Source organism: Phyllobates terribilis, unplaced genomic scaffold (genome assembly GCF_046119375.1).
Source record: "Phyllobates terribilis strain yellow unplaced genomic scaffold, ASM4611937v1 Scaffold_123__1_contigs__length_5148117, whole genome shotgun sequence".
In the NCBI taxonomy this organism is placed as follows: Eukaryota; Metazoa; Chordata; class Amphibia; order Anura; family Dendrobatidae; genus Phyllobates; species Phyllobates terribilis.
The window spans coordinates 824,169-839,671 of record NW_027362883.1 but is presented as its reverse complement, the minus strand read 5'-3'; the positions used below and the strand labels follow the sequence as shown (position 1 = coordinate 839,671).

At 45.2% G+C, this 15,503-nt stretch overlaps 8 non-coding genes and 1 pseudogene across 8 annotated transcripts; all 9 read right to left on the bottom strand.

Moving 5' to 3' along the window:
- Positions 1–5,204: 5,204 nt before the first annotated feature.
- Positions 5,205–5,395, bottom strand: LOC141203008 (U2 spliceosomal RNA). Its single transcript, XR_012274152.1, has one exon. It is a non-coding gene; the product is annotated as a U2 spliceosomal RNA (small nuclear RNA).
- A 1,115-nt stretch (positions 5,396–6,510) lies between these two features.
- Positions 6,511–6,701, bottom strand: LOC141203006 (U2 spliceosomal RNA). The gene has a single exon (XR_012274150.1). It is a non-coding gene; the product is annotated as a U2 spliceosomal RNA (small nuclear RNA).
- Positions 6,702–7,815: 1,114 nt separating this feature from the next.
- Positions 7,816–8,006, bottom strand: LOC141203005 (U2 spliceosomal RNA). Its single transcript, XR_012274149.1, has one exon. It is a non-coding gene; the product is annotated as a U2 spliceosomal RNA (small nuclear RNA).
- Positions 8,007–9,121: 1,115 nt separating this feature from the next.
- LOC141202483 (U2 spliceosomal RNA) lies at positions 9,122–9,303 on the bottom strand. Its single transcript, XR_012273755.1, has one exon. It is a non-coding gene; the product is annotated as a U2 spliceosomal RNA (small nuclear RNA).
- A 524-nt stretch (positions 9,304–9,827) lies between these two features.
- LOC141202685 (U2 spliceosomal RNA) lies at positions 9,828–9,943 on the bottom strand (annotated as a pseudogene).
- A 1,115-nt stretch (positions 9,944–11,058) lies between these two features.
- LOC141203004 (U2 spliceosomal RNA) lies at positions 11,059–11,249 on the bottom strand. Its single transcript, XR_012274148.1, has one exon. It is a non-coding gene; the product is annotated as a U2 spliceosomal RNA (small nuclear RNA).
- A 1,115-nt stretch (positions 11,250–12,364) lies between these two features.
- Positions 12,365–12,555, bottom strand: LOC141203003 (U2 spliceosomal RNA). The gene has a single exon (XR_012274147.1). It is a non-coding gene; the product is annotated as a U2 spliceosomal RNA (small nuclear RNA).
- Positions 12,556–13,670: 1,115 nt separating this feature from the next.
- Positions 13,671–13,862, bottom strand: LOC141202447 (U2 spliceosomal RNA). The gene has a single exon (XR_012273719.1). It is a non-coding gene; the product is annotated as a U2 spliceosomal RNA (small nuclear RNA).
- Positions 13,863–14,977: 1,115 nt separating this feature from the next.
- LOC141202309 (U2 spliceosomal RNA) lies at positions 14,978–15,168 on the bottom strand. The gene has a single exon (XR_012273586.1). It is a non-coding gene; the product is annotated as a U2 spliceosomal RNA (small nuclear RNA).
- Between the last annotated feature and the right edge of the window lie 335 nt (positions 15,169–15,503).

The following is a 15,503-nucleotide window of genomic DNA, read 5'->3' as shown; positions in this document are numbered from 1 at the left end:
CCTGAGGCTTCACAGAAAAATTGTGTGTTTCTCAATACCCTCCTCAGAGATGTGGAATCTGGACATAGTATGGTAACATCATCCATGTAACTTAGGGCTTTAAGTTGCATACCCCTACTCCCGGGAATAGGTACCCCTTTAATTACTTTATCTTTTCTCAGTATGGTTAATAGTGGTTCCATAACACAGATAAAGAGCAGTGGTGAGAGAGGGCACCCTTGTTTCACCCCTGATAATAGAGGAACCCCCTTCGTTAAAAACCCATTTACAGAAATTTGACTAAAACAAGAATGATATAAAAGCATAATGCGGGTTAAAATTTTCTCTGGAAACGCCATTTTTTTAAGAACCATAAAAAGAAATTCATGCGATACCCTGTCAAAAGCTTTTTCAAAGTCTAAGGATAAAATAGCAAGGTTTTGACTTCTCTCTTTTGAATACCATATGGTATCCCTAATTATGTTGAGGGACTCAGCTATGGTTCTTCCGGGAACACCACATACCTGGTTAGGGTGAATTAATTTGGCTATAAAGGGTTTTAAACGGACTGCAATAAGTTTAGCTAAAATTTTATAATCAAGGTTTAAAAGCGTAATAGGCCGCCAGTTTTTAAGTTGGCTCCTATCCCCTTTTTTATATATTAAAGATACCAGACCTCTCCTCCAAGATGGGGGTAATTTATTAGTATTAAAAGCTTCTTTAAACAATAAAAACATATCGTTCTTTAAAATTCCCCAAAAAGTCAGATAAAACTCAATCGGTAGACCGTCTTCCCCAGGGGCTTTCCCACTGGAGAAACTTTTAAAAATCTGTAAAAGTTCCTCACTGGTGAGATCCCTAGATAAAATACCCTGGTCTAAAATATCTAACTTAAAATCAAGGGAATGAATAGCATACTCTAAAAAGGATGGATCTATAACTTTAGTGTTAAAAGAAGTTGATAAAAATTAAAAGCTTTTCCTAACATACCCTTAATATCATTTTCACCTTCAAGATTTAGGATTGCGTCCCTCCTCCCCATTACCTTTTTGAAGAAGAATCGGGAGCATTTCTCTCCTTCCTCCAGGTGCTGTACATGGGAGTTAAAAATTATTTGTTTTCCTTTTTCATTAAGAGCATTTTTTATTTCAGACTTAAGATTTGCAATATCATCATCCACATCAATGCCAACTTCTTTTAGTTTAAAGAGTACTTGTAATCTCATATTAAAAACATAAAACCACTGCTTTTTCTTTTTTGCTTTCATTTTCCCTGCCTTAATAAAAAATAATTTAATCTTAGGTTTAATGCTCTCCCACCAATCCAGCATCGATGCGCGGGGGTCTCTCTTTGATTGCCAGCACTGGTAGGCCTGCACAAACCTCTTTTGAATATCAATATCCTCTAGGAGAGTTGTATTTAATCTCCATGGGCCTCTTGAGGTATTTTGTTCCCCTGCTAACTCTAAAAACACAGATAAAACTTTATGATCAGAGAATAAATTAGATAAAAGAAAACATTTACAAGGTTTAAAGGCAGTAGAAGCAAATATGAAATCAATTCTAGAAGAAACTCTTCCATTGGACCATGTAACACCTGGATCCGCCGGCAAGAGCTCCTTCCAGCAGTCCTGTAATCTAAAATCATCAATTAAACTTTTCAACAAATAGGAGGTACGGTCTTTACGATTCACATCCCCACCCTGCCGGGATTCCCCATCACGTAAACAATTAAAATCTCCTCCCACTAGCAGGGGGGTTGACCCAACACAAAATAATGGCAATATTTCAAGTAAATCCGCCCTTTCCTGCTTCCCAGGAGGAGCGTACACATTTAATAAACGTAAAGAAAGTCCATTAAAAACAAGATGTATTAAAATAGCTCTGCCAGGTATAATTTCAGTCACAGATTGAATGATGGTAGAATGTCCACGGCAAAGTAGTCCAACTCCGGCAGCACGACAGTCATTAGCACCGGACCACACAGAAGCGCCCAGTTTCCAGTCTTCTTTTAAGTCCTTATAATTTAAATTACTCTGTATACCACATTCTTGTAGAAAGCAGAAATCAAAGTCCAATGTCTCTAAATAAGAAAATAAAGCAGCCCTACGTGTAGGGCTCTTTAGGGACCTCACATTTAGTGAGGAGATTTTAAGAGGAACAGACATTAAGAAGAATCAGGATCTGAAGATGGGAAGAAGTCAATACATGGCACCTCCTCCTCCGCATCTCCAGGGGTCAGGATTTGTTTAATATTACCGGGATCTGAAGCAGGCAAAAAGGCATCATCCACTTTTGGCTCCTCATCTGGACCTCGACATCCGTGTTTTCTTTGGATATCAGGTTGCTTTACGTCCTCCCGTTGCCTTTTCAGAGGCTGGGAGCTGTCCATCTTTTCCAAGTCCTGTGCATCTGCAGTCCTCATGGCGGTCTGGTCTATGGAACGGGTGTCATCCCTCTGGGTCGTCTTGTCCTCTGGTCTGGTCACGGAACTACTGCGACTTCTGGTTCGAGGACCAGGGCTCGACTGGGTCTTAGCCGGGTCCTTTTTACTTCGCGCCCTAGAGGTCTCTCTTTCCGACACACTGGTTGATCGATTAAGGAGCGTACCCTTTTTGCCCTTACTCAAGATCACCGATGATGGTGTGGCGAATCTGGGTGCTTGCTTAATCGGGGTACTAGAGGTCTCCTCAGTTCCACATAATGCCGGTGGTGCATTCATGCTGGATGAGGACCCTTCCTCTTGACTCTGAGATACGGCAACATCTAGAGCCAGAACATCGATCAATTCCACAGAGAGCGAACCCTCGGTTAATCTTATGGAGCCCCTATGACCGTCCTTCTGTGGAACTACCAGCGGGCCCTCTGGCGGAGCCGTTGAAGGATTTGGTCCGGACCCGTCAGCGTGCGCCAACCCAGGTCCAGGGGCAGGTGTAGTAATACTCCCTCCGAAGTATTCTTGGATAGTCAGTTGACCTGACTTAAACATGTCATATGTTTTTGACTTTTTGCTCGGACAATTCCTGAAGGCGTGACCTGCCTTCCCACATAGGTTACATACGATCTCAGAGTCACACGTAGCGGAGGTGTGCCCACTCTTACCGCACTTGTTGCAAAAGACTACATGAGCCCTTGTACAATTTTCTCGTGTATGCCCATATTCATGACAATTCCGGCATTGAAGGGGCATTCCTGGGTAGCGTAGGAATCCCCTGACATTACCAATGGCAAAATTAGCAGGCGGGTGGTGAAGACCACCAATGCCGCTCTGATCTGGATGGAACTTCACCAGGTATTTCCTCTTCCCATTCCAGAAGCGCTGGGAGTTGAGGATATCATGTGAGAAGCGCACTGACTTGCAGTAACGCTTCAAAAAGGTTTCGATATCGCCCTCAGAGACGAATGGGCTGTACATGAAGATCACCAAGGGTACTTCCTCTTCACCGTACAGGAAGTCAAAGCTCAGCCCGTTCAGTCTCTCATCGTCCTTGTCCGCAACCATCAGTGCTGCATGGATATTATCACAGCATGATTTAGCCATAAAGGAAATGGTATATCGCCCACGGAATTCCTGATCGTAAAGACACAGGATCTTATCTCGCTCCAGGTGGAAGAACCCAAAAAGAATCTCATGCACGATGTACTGCAGATTCTTCTCATGGCGCTGGCATTCATCCACCATGATTCTAATGGACTGTCGCAGTGGAGTCTCCCCCACCGCAAATCCAAAAGAAAAAGGCATTTTCGGCCCTCAGGGACTAAGCCCTCCCCCAATAGTAACAAGGGAATGAATCCCACAAAAGCAGGAACAAACCCAAGACCGAGGGAGGGGTACCCCAAGAACTTACACAGCCCACTAAGCGATAAAGCTCAGCAAAGGAAAACGCCCTTATTTCCTCGGGTCGCCCCGAAGACAAGACGCGATCGCTCCCCGTTGTCCGGGGACTAAGCCGACCTGCCAATAGCTGCAAGGGGGTGAAGCTCCCACCGTTAAGAGAGAGCGATCCCCCAAGGCCAACAAGTCGGGTACCCCAGGCACCTCCTAGCCGAGACCAAGGCAGCAACCGTTAGATCACTGCACCTGATCCTAGCCAAAAGGCCGAGAAGCGATAACCAGAATTGGTTTCAAACTACGGAGCCACCCAAGGATCCTGAAAAGTCCATTTGTGGAGATGAGCTCCTGGACTCCCGTTAAGAAGACATGTTGTCAACCTCTAGATCCCTTACATGCCTGCACTTTTCGGCTTGCTGCTGCTGCAATCCACGCGTTTTAGATCTGCATAACTCCACCTCTTTAAACACAGCACCTTCACCCCCTGCTGTTCCCACCCGCCTCAACACCGTTGGAAGGGAGGAGAACCAATTAAGGCGGGGGGTGGGGTGGAACGAGCAGCTGTCTACCCTTAGCAGGAGGGCTCCTGATTACATACCTCTCCTGCTGCTGCTGCTGCTGGCTGTCCAGCAGCAGACTGAAGGTGGCTGCTGCTGTGCACAGGTATATAAAGGCTCAGAGCCTATTATGACACGCGCAGCCAGCGTTCCATTGCCACATTCCATCTACTGCAGGCAGGATACCTGGCTGGCTGAATGTCGCTGAGAAGCTCACAGAGACCGCCATAAGCAACAGTTTAACAGAATGCCACAGACTAATCAACCAAACTTTTTGGGTTGGGTTCTCTTTTATAGTCTGCAGGCATTAAATGAAAGAAGTCAGTGTTCCAGCAGAAGGAGACAACGTTTCAGAAAAGGCATTGTAGCAAACCAAAAAAGAAATTTTAAGCGCAGCAGAGTAACCAGCGCACATACCTGTTAGCTCAGGTGAGTTTAAAAGGCTGCTGTTGATAACAAGGGCATTTGCTAAATAGATGGTGTGTGTGCAACAATATACTGAAAGGTCAATTATATTGTGCAGCTTATCTCACCACCTGTAGTTATTTAGGTGAAAGCTCCAAAATGCTTGCCTAATATGTCTGTTTATCCAAAAGGAAGTAAAAAGGGAGAGCTAGAAAGATAGCATTGCATCACATTACATGGCAATGCAATGCACAGTTGCTGAAGTTGAACCAAAATGAGCTTGTAATCTGGCTTCTGCAACTTTGAACATGAAAAATCCAATGAGGAGAAGAAAAGCAAAGCCAAAGAGTCCATCCCAAAATCCGACAAACAAGCAAAATGAACAAAAAACATTGAATTCAATTCTTTCTGATTTTAGAAACTGCATTAAAGAAGGGGTGCACCGGTCCTGGAGATACTGCAATACCAGGTCAATGCGTGGAGTGGACAGAGCAAGCTCTTTTTCCATCTCCCTGTTCTAAAAATCCATTTAATATATGGTCCCCAGATAGGGGACGTATCAGATATTAAACTGATAAGAACAGATACTACACTTGATCTTAGCCAAAAGGCCGAGAAGCGATAACCAGAATTGGTTTCAAACTACGGAGCCACCCAAGGATCCTGAAAAGTCCATTTGTGGAGATGAGCTCCTGGACTCCCGTTAAGAAGACATGTTGTCAACCTCTAGATCCCTTACATGCCTGCACTTTTCGGCTTGCTGCTGCTGCAATCCACGCGTTTTAGATCTGCATAACTCCACCTCTTTAAACACAGCACCTTCACCCCCTGCTGTTCCCACCCGCCTCAACACCGTTGGAAGGTAGGAGAACCAATTAAGGCGGGGGGTGGGGTGGAACGAGCAGCTGTCTACCCTTAGCAGGAGGGCTCCTGATTACATACCTCTCCTGCTGCTGCTGCTGCTGGCTGTCCAGCAGCAGACTGAAGGTGGCTGCTGCTGTGCACAGGTATATAAAGGCTCAGAGCCTATTATGACATGCGCAGCCAGCGTTCCATTGCCACATTCCATCTACTGCAGGCAGGATACCTGGCTGGCTGAATGTCGCTGAGAAGCTCACAGAGACCGCCATAAGCAACAGTTTAACAGAATGCCACAGACTAATCAACCAAACTTTTTGGGTTGGGTTCTCTTTTATAGTCTGCAGGCATTAAATGAAAGAAGTCAGTGTTCCAGCAGAAGGAGACAACGTTTCAGAAAAGGAATTGTAGCAAACCAAAAAAGAAATTTTAAGCGCAGCAGAGTAACCAGCGCACATACCTGTTAGCTCAGGTGAGTTTAAAAGGCTGCTGTTGATAACAAGGGCATTTGCTAAATAGATGGTGTGTGTGCAACAATATACTGAAAGGTCAATTATATTGTGCAGCTTATCTCACCACCTGTAGTTATTTAGGTGAAAGCTCCAAAATGCTTGCCTAATATGTCTGTTTATCCAAAAGGAAGTAAAAAGGGAGAGCTAGAAAGATAGCATTGCATCACATTACATGGCAATGCAATGCACAGTTGCTGAAGTTGAACCAAAATGAGCTTGTAATCTGGCTTCTGCAACTTTGAACATGAAAAATCCAATGAGGAGAAGAAAAGCAAAGCCAAAGAGTCCATCCCAAAATCCGACAAACAAGCAAAATGAACAAAAAACATTGAATTCAATTCTTTCTGATTTTAGAAACTGCATTAAAGAAGGGGTGCACCGGTCCTGGAGATACTGCAATACCAGGTCAATGCGTGGAGTGGACAGAGCAAGCTCTTTTTCCATCTCCCTGTTCTAAAAATCCATTTAATATATGGTCCCCAGATAGGGGACGTATCAGATATTAAACTGATAAGAACAGATACTACACTTGATCTTAGCCAAAAGGCCGAGAAGCGATAACCAGAATTGGTTTCAAACTACGGAGCCACCCAAGGATCCTGAAAAGTCCATTTGTGGAGATGAGCTCCTGGACTCCCGTTAAGAAGACATGTTGTCAACCTCTAGATCCCTTACATGCCTGCACTTTTCGGCTTGCTGCTGCTGCAATCCACGCGTTTTAGATCTGCATAACTCCACCTCTTTAAACACAGCACCTTCACCCCCTGCTGTTCCCACCCGCCTCAACACCATTGGAAGGGAGGAGAACCAATTAAGGCGGGGGGTGGGGTGGAACGAGCAGCTGTCTACCCTTAGCAGGAGGGCTCCTGATTACATACCTCTCCTGCTGCTGCTGCTGCTGGCTGTCCAGCAGCAGACTGAAGGTGGCTGCTGCTGTGCACAGGTATATAAAGGCTCAGAGCCTATTATGACACGCGCAGCCAGCGTTCCATTGCCACATTCCATCTACTGCAGGCAGGATACCTGGCTGGCTGAATGTCGCTGAGAAGCTCACAGAGACCGCCATAAGCAACAGTTTAACAGAATGCCACAGACTAATCAACCAAACTTTTTGGGTTGGGTTCTCTTTTATAGTCTGCAGGCATTAAATGAAAGAAGTCAGTGTTCCAGCAGAAGGAGACAACGTTTCAGAAAAGGCATTGTAGCAAACCAAAAAAGAAATTTTAAGCGCAGCAGAGTAACCAGCGCACATACCTGTTAGCTCAGGTGAGTTTAAAAGGCTGCTGTTGATAACAAGGGCATTTGCTAAATAGATGGTGTGTGTGCAACAATATACTGAAAGGTCAATTATATTGTGCAGCTTATCTCACCACCTGTAGTTATTTAGGTGAAAGCTCCAAAATGCTTGCCTAATATGTCTGTTTATCCAAAAGGAAGTAAAAAGGGAGAGCTAGAAAGATAGCATTGCATCACATTACATGGCAATGCAATGCACAGTTGCTGAAGTTGAACCAAAATGAGCTTGTAATCTGGCTTCTGCAACTTTGAACATGAAAAATCCAATGAGGAGAAGAAAAGCAAAGCCAAAGAGTCCATCCCAAAATCCGACAAACAAGCAAAATGAACAAAAAACATTGAATTCAATTCTTCTGATTTTAGAAACTGCATTAAAGAAGGGGTGCACCGGTCCTGGAGATACTGCAATACCAGGTCAATGCGTGGAGTGGACAGAGCAAGCTCTTTTTCCATCTCCCTGTTCTAAAAATCCATTTAATATATGGTCCCCAGATAGGGGACGTATCAGATATTAAACTGATAAGAACAGATACTACACTTGATCTTAGCCAAAAGGCCGAGAAGCGATAACCAGAATTGGTTTCAAACTACGGAGCCACCCAAGGATCCTGAAAAGTCCATTTGTGGAGATGAGCTCCTGGACTCCCGTTAAGAAGACATGTTGTCAACCTCTAGATCCCTTACATGCCTGCACTTTTCGGCTTGCTGCTGCTGCAATCCACGCGTTTTAGATCTGCATAACTCCACCTCTTTAAACACAGCACCTTCACCCCCTGCTGTTCCCACCCGCCTCAACTCCGTTGGAAGGGAGGAGAACCAATTAAGGCGGGGGGTGGGGTGGAACGAGCAGCTGTCTACCCTTAGCAGGAGGGCTCCTGATTACATACCTCTCCTGCTGCTGCTGCTGCTGGCTGTCCAGCAGCAGACTGAAGGTGGCTGCTGCTGTGCACAGGTATATAAAGGCTCAGAGCCTATTATGACACGCGCAGCCAGCGTTCCATTGCCACATTCCATCTACTGCAGGCAGGATACCTGGCTGGCTGAATGTCGCTGAGAAGCTCACAGAGACCGCCATAAGCAACAGTTTAACAGAATGCCACAGACTAATCAACCAAACTTTTTGGGTTGGGTTCTCTTTTATAGTCTGCAGGCATTAAATGAAAGAAGTCAGTGTTCCAGCAGAAGGAGACAACGTTTCAGAAAAGGCATTGTAGCAAACCAAAAAAGAAATTTTAAGCGCAGCAGAGTAACCAGCGCACATACCTGTTAGCTCAGGTGAGTTTAAAAGGCTGCTGTTGATAACAAGGGCATTTGCTAAATAGATGGTGTGTGTGCAACAATATACTGAAAGGTCAATTATATTGTGCAGCTTATCTCACCACCTGTAGTTATTTAGGTGAAAGCTCCAAAATGCTTGCCTAATATGTCTGTTTATCCAAAAGGAAGTAAAAAGGGAGAGCTAGAAAGATAGCATTGCATCACATTACATGGCAATGCAATGCACAGTTGCTGAAGTTGAACCAAAATGAGCTTGTAATCTGGCTTCTGCAACTTTGAACATGAAAAATCCAATGAGGAGAAGAAAAGCAAAGCCAAAGAGTCCATCCCAAAATCCGACAAACAAGCAAAATGAACAAAAAACATTGAATTCAATTCTTTCTGATTTTAGAAACTGCATTAAAGAAGGGGTGCACCGGTCCTGGAGATACTGCAATACCAGGTCAATGCGTGGAGTGGACAGAGCAAGCTCTTTTTCCATCTCCCTGTTCTAAAAATCCATTTAATATATGGTCCCCAGATAGGGGACGTATCAGATATTAAACTGATAAGAACAGATTTTTTGATTGAAGCTGCATCCAAGGCACTGAAAAATGTGACCGAAGTAACATCAAAACAGCGCACGAGGCGAGGATTCATGTGGACCCTTCCCGGAGGAGAGGGTCCCCAATAAACCATCCCCATCCCTCCGAGCCAGAAGGCCACAGCGAGGGTCAGGGATCTCCGATGCTCTCCCTAGCCGAAGCCGGAGAAGAGCCGTTTTTGTGCTCCCAGCTTCCATCTAGGCTGCCACCCTAGTGGAGCTGGAGCCTGTGTTGGTTTCTCAGCCCAAAGCTGACCGGACCTCCGACCGGGTTTATAAAAATTCCCCTTCCTAGCCCGGAGGCCAGGAATAGGGGGGGTTGCTCAGAAAGTATGATTGGCAAAGGTGCGGCGTGCTACGAAGCCAAGTCTTTCTGGGGTTCCCAGTCCCAGTAAGCTTGGACTCCCACCAGGGCGCCTACTCCTGGGGCACATTGCTCCAAAGCCCTCACACTTACCCAGCCTAGTGACTTCGATCCTGGAGGGCCATGTTTTCCATCAGATAACTCTATGAGCCACCTGGCGTACTAACAAGTGCACCAAACCAGTGTGTAATATGCATCAATTTACTAGGGCAGCCCAAGGACAAAACTGCCTTTTCAAAAGATACTACACTTGATCTTAGCCAAAAGGCCGAGAAGCGATAACCAGAATTGGTTTCAAACTACGGAGCCACCCAAGGATCCTGAAAAGTCCATTTGTGGAGATGAGCTCCTGGACTCCCGTTAAGAAGACATGTTGTCAACCTCTAGATCCCTTACATGCCTGCACTTTTCGGCTTGCTGCTGCTGCAATCCACGCGTTTTAGATCTGCATAACTCCACCTCTTTAAACACAGCACCTTCACCCCCTGCTGTTCCCACCCGCCTCAACACCGTTGGAAGGGAGGAGAACCAATTAAGGCGGGGGGTGGGGTGGAACGAGCAGCTGTCTACCCTTAGCAGGAGGGCTCCTGATTACATACCTCTCCTGCTGCTGCTGCTGCTGGCTGTCCAGCAGCAGACTGAAGGTGGCTGCTGCTGTGCACAGGTATATAAAGGCTCAGAGCCTATTATGACACGCGCAGCCAGCGTTCCATTGCCACATTCCATCTACTGCAGGCAGGATACCTGGCTGGCTGAATGTCGCTGAGAAGCTCACAGAGACCGCCATAAGCAACAGTTTAACAGAATGCCACAGACTAATCAACCAAACTTTTTGGGTTGGGTTCTCTTTTATAGTCTGCAGGCATTAAATGAAAGAAGTCAGTGTTCCAGCAGAAGGAGACAACGTTTCAGAAAAGGCATTGTAGCAAACCAAAAAAGAAATTTTAAGCGCAGCAGAGTAACCAGCGCACATACCTGTTAGCTCAGGTGAGTTTAAAAGGCTGCTGTTGATAACAAGGGCATTTGCTAAATAGATGGTGTGTGTGCAACAATATACTGAAAGGTCAATTATATTGTGCAGCTTATCTCACCACCTGTAGTTATTTAGGTGAAAGCTCCAAAATGCTTGCCTAATATGTCTGTTTATCCAAAAGGAAGTAAAAAGGGAGAGCTAGAAAGATAGCATTGCATCACATTACATGGCAATGCAATGCACAGTTGCTGAAGTTGAACCAAAATGAGCTTGTAATCTGGCTTCTGCAACTTTGAACATGAAAAATCCAATGAGGAGAAGAAAAGCAAAGCCAAAGAGTCCATCCCAAAATCCGACAAACAAGCAAAATGAACAAAAAACATTGAATTCAATTCTTTCTGATTTTAGAAACTGCATTAAAGAAGGGGTGCACCGGTCCTGGAGATACTGCAATACCAGGTCAATGCGTGGAGTGGACAGAGCAAGCTCTTTTTCCATCTCCCTGTTCTAAAAATCCATTTAATATATGGTCCCCAGATAGGGGACGTATCAGATATTAAACTGATAAGAACAGATACTACACTTGATCTTAGCCAAAAGGCCGAGAAGCGATAACCAGAATTGGTTTCAAACTACGGAGCCACCCAAGGATCCTGAAAAGTCCATTTGTGGAGATGAGCTCCTGGACTCCCGTTAAGAAGACATGTTGTCAACCTCTAGATCCCTTACATGCCTGCACTTTTCGGCTTGCTGCTGCTGCAATCCACGCGTTTTAGATCTGCATAACTCCACCTCTTTAAACACAGCACCTTCACCCCCTGCTGTTCCCACCCGCCTCAACACCGTTGGAAGGGAGGAGAGCCAATTAAGGCGGGGGGTGGGGTGGAACGAGCAGCTGTCTACCCTTAGCAGGAGGGCTCCTGATTACATACCTCTCCTGCTGCTGCTGCTGCTGGCTGTCCAGCAGCAGACTGAAGGTGGCTGCTGCTGTGCACAGGTATATAAAGGCTCAGAGCCTATTATGACACGCGCAGCCAGCGTTCCATTGCCACATTCCATCTACTGCAGGCAGGATACCTGGCTGGCTGAATGTCGCTGAGAAGCTCACAGAGACCGCCATAAGCAACAGTTTAACAGAATGCCACAGACTAATCAACCAAACTTTTTGGGTTGGGTTCTCTTTTATAGTCTGCAGGCATTAAATGAAAGAAGTCAGTGTTCCAGCAGAAGGAGACAACGTTTCAGAAAAGGCATTGTAGCAAACCAAAAAAGAAATTTTAAGCGCAGCAGAGTAACCAGCGCACATACCTGTTAGCTCAGGTGAGTTTAAAAGGCTGCTGTTGATAACAAGGGCATTTGCTAAATAGATGGTGTGTGTGCAACAATATACTGAAAGGTCAATTATATTGTGCAGCTTATCTCACCACCTGTAGTTATTTAGGTGAAAGCTCCAAAATGCTTGCCTAATATGTCTGTTTATCCAAAAGGAAGTAAAAAGGGAGAGCTAGAAAGATAGCATTGCATCACATTACATGGCAATGCAATGCACAGTTGCTGAAGTTGAACCAAAATGAGCTTGTAATCTGGCTTCTGCAACTTTGAACATGAAAAATCCAATGAGGAGAAGAAAAGCAAAGCCAAAGAGTCCATCCCAAAATCCGACAAACAAGCAAAATGAACAAAAAACATTGAATTCAATTCTTTCTGATTTTAGAAACTGCATTAAAGAAGGGGTGCACCGGTCCTGGAGATACTGCAATACCAGGTCAATGCGTGGAGTGGACAGAGCAAGCTCTTTTTCCATCTCCCTGTTCTAAAAATCCATTTAATATATGGTCCCCAGATAGGGGACGTATCAGATATTAAACTGATAAGAACAGATACTACACTTGATCTTAGCCAAAAGGCCGAGAAGCGATAACCAGTATTGGTTTCAAACTACGGAGCCACCCAAGGATCCTGAAAAGTCCATTTGTGGAGATGAGCTCCTGGACTCCCGTTAAGAAGACATGTTGTCAACCTCTAGATCCCTTACATGCCTGCACTTTTCGGCTTGCTGCTGCTGCAATCCACGCGTTTTAGATCTGCATAACTCCACCTCTTTAAACACAGCACCTTCACCCCCTGCTGTTCCCACCCGCCTCAACACCGTTGGAAGGGAGGAGAACCAATTAAGGCGGGGGGTGGGGTGGAACGAGCAGCTGTCTACCCTTAGCAGGAGGGCTCCTGATTACATACCTCTCCTGCTGCTGCTGCTGCTGGCTGTCCAGCAGCAGACTGAAGGTGGCTGCTGCTGTGCACAGGTATATAAAGGCTCAGAGCCTATTATGACACGCGCAGCCAGCGTTCCATTGCCACATTCCATCTACTGCAGGCAGGATACCTGGCTGGCTGAATGTCGCTGAGAAGCTCACAGAGACCGCCATAAGCAACAGTTTAACAGAATGCCACAGACTAATCAACCAAACTTTTTGGGTTGGGTTCTCTTTTATAGTCTGCAGGCATTAAATGAAAGAAGTCAGTGTTCCAGCAGAAGGAGACAACGTTTCAGAAAAGGCATTGTAGCAAACCAAAAAAGAAATTTTAAGCGCAGCAGAGTAACCAGCGCACATACCTGTTAGCTCAGGTGAGTTTAAAAGGCTGCTGTTGATAACAAGGGCATTTGCTAAATAGATGGTGTGTGTGCAACAATATACTGAAAGGTCAATTATATTGTGCAGCTTATCTCACCACCTGTAGTTATTTAGGTGAAAGCTCCAAAATGCTTGCCTAATATGTCTGTTTATCCAAAAGGAAGTAAAAAGGGAGAGCTAGAAAGATAGCATTGCATCACATTACATGGCAATGCAATGCACAGTTGCTGAAGTTGAACCAAAATGAGCTTGTAATCTGGCTTCTGCAACTTTGAACATGAAAAATCCAATGAGGAGAAGAAAAGCAAAGCCAAAGAGTCCATCCCAAAATCCGACAAACAAGCAAAATGAACAAAAAACATTGAATTCAATTCTTTCTGATTTTAGAAACTGCATTAAAGAAGGGGTGCACCGGTCCTGGAGATACTGCAATACCAGGTCAATGCGTGGAGTGGACAGAGCAAGCTCTTTTTCCATCTCCCTGTTCTAAAAATCCATTTAATATATGGTCCCCAGATAGGGGACGTATCAGATATTAAACTGATAAAGAACAGATACTACACTTGATCTTAGCCAAAAGGCCGAGAAGCGATAACCAGAATTGGTTTCAAACTACGGAGCCACCCAAGGATCCTGAAAAGTCCATTTGTGGAGATGAGCTCCTGGACTCCCGTTAAGAAGACATGTTGTCAACCTCTAGATCCCTTACATGCCTGCACTTTTCGGCTTGCTGCTGCTGCAATCCACGCGTTTTAGATCTGCATAACTCCACCTCTTTAAACACAGCACCTTCACCCCCTGCTGTTCCCACCCGCCTCAACACCGTTGGAAGGGAGGAGAACCAATTAAGGCGGGGGGTGGGGTGGAACGAGCAGCTGTCTACCCTTAGCAGGAGGGCTCCTGATTACATACCTCTCCTGCTGCTGCTGCTGCTGGCTGTCCAGCAGCAGACTGAAGGTGGCTGCTGCTGTGCACAGGTATATAAAGGCTCAGAGCCTATTATGACACGCGCAGCCAGCGTTCCATTGCCACATTCCATCTACTGCAGGCAGGATACCTGGCTGGCTGAATGTCGCTGAGAAGCTCACAGAGACCGCCATAAGCAACAGTTTAACAGAATGCCACAGACTAATCAACCAAACTTTTTGGGTTGGGTTCTCTTTTATAGTCTGCAGGCATTAAATGAAAGAAGTCAGTGTTCCAGCAGAAGGAGACAACGTTTCAGAAAAGGCATTGTAGCAAACCAAAAAAGAAATTTTAAGCGCAGCAGAGTAACCAGCGCACATACCTGTTAGCTCAGGTGAGTTTAAAAGGCTGCTGTTGATAACAAGGGCATTTGCTAAATAGATGGTGTGTGTGCAACAATATACTGAAAGGTCAATTATATTGTGCAGCTTATCTCACCACCTGTAGTTATTTAGGTGAAAGCTCCAAAATGCTTGCCTAATATGTCTGTTTATCCAAAAGGAAGTAAAAAGGGAGAGCTAGAAAGATAGCATTGCATCACATTACATGGCAATGCAATGCACAGTTGCTGAAGTTGAAGCAAAATGAGCTTGTAATCTGGCTTCTGCAACTTTGAACATGAAAAATCCAATGAGGAGAAGAAAAGCAAAGCCAAAGAGTCCATCCCAAAATCCGACAAACAAGCAAAATGAACAAAAAACATTGAATTCAATTCTTTCTGATTTTAGAAACTGCATTAAAGAAGGGGTGCACCGGTCCTGGAGATACTGCAATACCAGGTCAATGCGTGGAGTGGACAGAGCAAGCTCTTTTTCCATCTCCCTGTTCTAAAAATCCATTTAATATATGGTCCCCAGATAGGGGACGTATCAGATATTAAACTGATAAGAACAGTTACTACACTTGATCTTAGCCAAAAGGCCGAGAAGCGATAACCAGAATTGGTTTCAAACTACGGAGCCACCCAAGGATCCTGAAAAGTCCATTTGTGGAGATGAGCTCCTGGACTCCCGTTAAGAAGACATGTTGTCAACCTCTAGATCCCTTACATGCCTGCACTTTTCGACTTGCTGCTGCTGCAATCCACGCGTTTTAGATCTGCATAACTCCACCTCTTTAAACACAGCACCTTCACCCCCTGCTGTTCCCACCCGCCTCAACACCGTTGGAAGGGAGGAGAACCAATTAAGGCGGGGGGTGGGGTGGAACGAGCAGCTGTCTACCCTTAGCAGGAGGGCTCCTGATTACATACCTCTCCTGCTGCTGCT